We start from the raw sequence: 5,763 nt of genomic DNA, 5'->3' as shown, positions 1-5,763 counted from the left end.
CCCTTTTTGCAAGCGTCTTTTTCGAGACCCTTATTTGGCTAGGTGACCTTGGTCGACCTAGGATTATTATGAGGACCTTTTTTTGGTCCTTGATGTGATCACCCCTTTTTTTGGACCCTTATAGAGAGATGGTACTTATGAAGTCTTGCAAGCGCCCATTTTTAAGGCCCTTTTATTGATTGCGAGAGACTTTTTTGCAAACACCTTTTCTAGGCCCTTTTTTCCCTGGGTTAGGTGACTTGGTTAATCTAGACATAGGGATCTCTTTGAGCTCCCTTTTTGTCTTCTACATCGCAATAGGGTGGGTGTGTTTGTGAGGAAGTCATTTTTAAGGAACCTTTTAACTTTCTTAGCCTCTATAAGGGTAGCTAGTCCTTATATATTCAAATGGTGTCTTATAAGGTTCACTGCTCATGCAAATATTTATACATGTATAAGTATTTTTATACATATCTCACAAGACCAGGCACCTATTTTGCACATGGCCAGGCGCCTATTGAGACTTGTGAGGCTAGGCACCTATTTCGCACATGGATAGGTGCCTGTTGAGGCTCGTGAGGCTGGGCACCTATTTTGCACATGGCTAGATGCCTGCTGAGGCTCATGAGGCCAAGCACCTATTTTGCAATGACTAGGTGCCTATTGAGGCTCGTGAGGCTGGGTACCTATCTTGCATATGGCTAGGTGCTTGTTGAGGCTCATGAGGCTGGGCACCTATTTTCCATATGGATAGGTTCTTGTTGAGGCTCATGAGGCTAGGAACCTATTTTGCACATAGGTAGGTGCATATTGAGGCTGGGCATAATACCTCCCAAGTGGTTGATGGGATCTATCTTGCCAATCACTTTTGCTTTTCGTTCCTTCCGATACGCTTTGAAAATTCAAATCTATAATGGCAATATGTATGTCGTATAAGTGTGCTTGGATATGAGAGATGTAATATATAAGGTAGGTGCTTGACATTAGTATTAGTAGGCAACGTGCAAGGGTAAGCACAATTTCATTGTCAAATTACATCCTGGAGTCAGCTAGGTGACCTCTTTGGATCCTAAGCGACACACATAAGGGAGTCTTATCAGAGGATATCCTTGATGAATCCCACTAGCTTCTTTTTCAAGTCTTCTTGTAGACCTCTTCAAACCGTCAACTTGATCTATAACTTCTCTATCACAATGACTCCTTCTACGCGGAGCCTTTAGATGTATTGGTAGAAGGGGGATTGGAGGAAGGTTTGCTCTCCCTAGACTGCAGGTTCTCGTGGCCTTCTTCCACATGTATATACATCTGTGCTCTTTTGAAGAAGTTGTATAGGTTTGTAACCTCCCTCTTGAGCATGTTCTCCCATTACTTGCTTCCTAGACGAACTCCGGCCATAATAGCCATCTTGAGTTCTGGTTTAGTTGAACTTCCCAGCTTAGTTGTTTCCATATTGAATCTATGAATATAGCTCTTTAGGCTTTCACTCTCTCCTTGTTTTATATTAGCTAGGATAGTGCTCGATATAACATAATCATTGACCGCGTGGTGCTATTGAAGAAATTCACCAGAGAACTACTGCCATGACTTGATTGTTCCTGGCCTTAACCTCCTTAACTACTTGTACGCAACACCTTTGAGTGTAATGACGAAGCAATGACACCTTGCCCTGCTTATGACCTCCCATAACTTCATCAAGTCGTTGAAGGCGTCTAAGTGACACTTTGGGTCCGTAGTGTCCTCGTGTGGAGTCATGCAGGGCTCTTTGATGTTGGTGGGGAATTTTTCAACCTAGATCTCCCTTACAAAGGGCGACTCATGGTTGAGTTCTTTGTCATCTCCTTGCCCCCAAGGTACAGTGATAATATTTCTTCTAAGGCTTTGCATTTCGACGTCTAATTCCCTTGTCCTTTTGTTTTAATAGTCTCGTGGGTTCTTAGGGTGAACCCTTTCTTTGGTTGTTTCCAGCAGGGGAGCTGCATGGGGTGTGGTTTTTACCTCAGACCCTCTTTGGTTAAGTTTATCCCTCAAGTTGGGTGAAGCTCTTTTGGAGGCTATAGAGGGTGTGTTTTTTAACTCGAACCCTTTCTGGTTAAGTTTCTCCCTAAAGTCGGGTGAAGCTCTTTTGGAGGCGGTCTTGGTTTCACACCTCCCATAGGTGGGGTTCATGCCAGGTTGCACCGTTGGTGTAGAATCTTCCTTGCATCCTTGGCGAGGGGTATGAATAATGGGGAGTTGCATTTTTCCACCTTCCATGGGTATGGTGGTTTCTCCTCGTACATGTTCCCTCTCTTTACACTTAGAGAGGGGAGAATCAGAGTTTTTGTGTAACAGGCAGTGGAATACCTCTTGCATGTTTTCCACTGTGGCCTGCAACTTTTGGTTATTCAAGTGCACGTCACATATTTCATCTTCGTAGAGACAAGTTTGGGAATCTGAACTCACTGAGTGTACTCGTGGGTGTTTACCATGTCTCTATTTGGAGGGACTCGGGGTCCTGATGGTTCAGACTTGGGGCCACCGATGGGCGTGGCAGAGGGTGAGTTGTACAACCCTTCGTTGAAGCGGTGGCATGTGCTATAGGGTCCAGTGTATGATTAATGGCAGGGGATGATACTTCTTCCTATTTTCCATTATCTCTGGGCAGATCCATCGCACATCCATTCATTGATGGGGGAGGATCCCTTATGGACTCCCATAGCTGGGTTTCGTCTAGGTGATCCTCCAATTATTTGTGGTCTTGTAGGTGTTTTGAATGCCTTGGCATGTTTTCTTACTAACAATAATGGAAGAACAATGGCTTGATAGTTGTTCTTCCCACAGACGGTGCCAAACTGTTGACAGTGAGAACTCGTCAACAATCTATGGTCAGAAAACTCAAAGCATAGAATGAAAACTACGTAGATAGAATTTATGAATATATTGAAAAAGAAGAATGTAGAACAATAGCAATGGAGGAAAATACATATATTATCTAACTACCTATATGTATAATGAATTTTTGAACCCCTTAGTATGAGGGGTGAAGGTCTATTTATAGTTGGGCTCTAATGGCCCCTGATACATGGTGGTCCCAAGCACCAAGAACGGACATAGGTACATTGTCAGGGTAGTGGTGCATGACATACTGGCACAGAGGGTTGTGGTGTCGGCACTCTTCGTACGGGTTCGTACCACCACTACTTGTCAGATATGGACATCAGGGGCATGCCACTGTCCTCCTCAGGGTCGTACATCTCGTACCCGTATGCGTGCTTTGTACCAGACGGTCCTTCTAACATTTCCAAGATACATCTTTTCTCCAAGATTCTTTGTAATTTTCTAAGCATTGGAAAGTTAATGGGTTCTTCTCTAAGGTAGAGAGGGTTTCCTTGAAATAAAAGGTCAAAGTAGGGGGTAGACCCATGCATGGGAGATATGCTCCGCTGGTGACACCTACAATGGAAAGCAAGGCATGGGGTGATGGTAATGAGAGGCACTGTGTATGGCGCTAGACAATGGTCTGGCGAGGCGCTGCTGCTTGGCACGCGGGCCGAGAGACAAGGGCCTCACGAGGTGTAGTTGCTTGGTGCGCGAGCCATGAGACAAGGGTCTCACGAGGGGCAACTGCTAGGCGCGAGACGAGGGTCTCACGAGGCACAGCTGGTTGGAGCACGAGTCATGAGATGATGGTCTTTCAAGGTGCAGTTTCTTGGAGCACGTGGCGCAAGACGAGGGTCTCATGTGGCACAACTGCTTGGCACAAGATGATGGGTTTCGTGAGGCGCTAGTTGATGGGGGGTCACGAGGCGCTGCACTTGGCGAGATGAGGCACCATGTTGCTTGCGGAGCCTTGCCTAGCGAGGCCCTTATTCCTTCTGGGTAAGCGGCGTGCGGCCATGGAGGTATGTTGCATCTAACAAAGTTGGGCCTCGCATAGTGAGGCCCTTGTTCATTCAGGAATTGGGCGTATACTCGTTAGGTTGTGGGTGCCCATCTTAGCGCAACACTCATTAGGGCAAGGCACCTCGCATAGAGGGGCTCTCGCATAGTGAGGCCCTTGTGCAAGGCACTCATAGGTCGTGGCTTTGCGTATGAGACATTTGGAATATAGGGCCTCACTATGCGGGGCTCTCTTCTCCATGCGGGAATCTTATGTTGAGGCCTTATACCTAAGGCGAGTTGGGCTTTGATATCGAGGTTCTCGCCCATTAGGATCTTGCACACTTGGCTATTTCGAGGGTTCAAACACATGGACCTCGCTATGCGAGACCCTTTTCTTCTATGGAATTGCGCCTTCATAGATAAATGCTTTAAGGGATAATTTCCCATATTCACACTTAATAATATAGGAGCTTTCGACATGAGTTTCTGTCTTCACTGGGTGTAGAATTTTGGCGTCCAAAATTTTTATGAATAAATACATGATTTAAAGCATTAACGTGGAAGAAAATAAATAAAAAAACACATGAAAGGGTAAAGATGGTGATTACCGTGGTTGGGGACGATGTATTTTCCATTCTCGCGCTCGACTGGAATGATGGAAATGAGAAGAGTAAAGGGTCAGGGTCGATTACATGAGGAAGAGGACTTTTCTCTACGGTTAATTTTGAAAAATTGTTGAGAAAAGTACTTTTTCTCTGCAGTTATTTTGAAAAAACCGCAGAGAACTTTTCTCACTTTTCTCAAAAAACTGCGGAGAGAAGTCTCTGCCTCCCCACACTTACTACTTCACACTGCGTTTTTTTTTAAAATAAAAAACTGTAATAACATAATATTTTTTGAGGCGGTATTAAATGTGATATTTGAGAGTCATTCAATCATTTTCTCTGGGCTTTTTATTTAAGGTTGAAAAAAAAGCACAGAGAAAGCCTACATTTGTAGTAGTGGTCTAAGGCCATACACATATAGGAAGATTAGGCCACCACACTTTCTCACTCTAAAAAAAATGAGCTAACTTAGCGAGTGAGTGAGAAATAGAATTTTCCATTCTATTACAATGCACAAAGAATATATTATTAAAATTCTTACATAGAAAAGCCATGTCTTTCAATACTACTCCAAAAGCATAATAATCAACCACATTCTTGTTGTTAGCATCGCAAACTCTAAAACAGTCTTTCTCCATAATAACAGAGTTGTACCCCAACCGCTTCCACAACAAATGACCCTGCCTCACAGCTGATGGACCCAAAATATGTATGTTATAAAAATTTATAACTCGCAAGCGCACGAATCGTATATGACATATAGTTTTCGTGTAAGCACGAGATCGAACCCAAAGAAGTTGTCTAAAATAAAAAAGAAAACTATTTCAAAAAAAAATTAATAAATTCTAACCTAGCTCAAAAGATTGATGAGATTTAATGTCATGAACATAAAATAAAATATTTAAAATAAAGCTATTTAAGAGAATGAAAATAAGCCATTAATGGTTTGAAAATAAGTGTTAAAAGGAAATATTATTAAGATACTAGAATCCAAAAAATGTAAGTTTAATAATACTTATTAGTATATTGATTCCCAAGTTTTAGTGATAGTTAAAATAAGTCAGACTATCATTTTCCAAATAGATTTATAATATTAAGCACAAACTATTTCTAAAAAGAAAGGATTTTACTTCACTTTTAAAAAAAGTATAATTTCAAAGCAGTTAATGTGAATCAACCTAATGAAACAACAAAAAATAAAATAACATTATTTATAAGGCAAAACATAATATTTTTGTTCTAGGCATTGGATGTGTACAATTTAATGACACATCTTACACAAAGAATATTATGTTTTGCAAAATGAAGAACAAAGTGC

Source organism: Humulus lupulus, chromosome 1 (genome assembly GCF_963169125.1).
Source record: "Humulus lupulus chromosome 1, drHumLupu1.1, whole genome shotgun sequence".
Taxonomy (NCBI): Eukaryota; Viridiplantae; Streptophyta; class Magnoliopsida; order Rosales; family Cannabaceae; genus Humulus; species Humulus lupulus.
The sequence above is the reverse complement of the archived record's forward strand: the minus strand, read 5'-3'. Positions refer to the sequence as shown.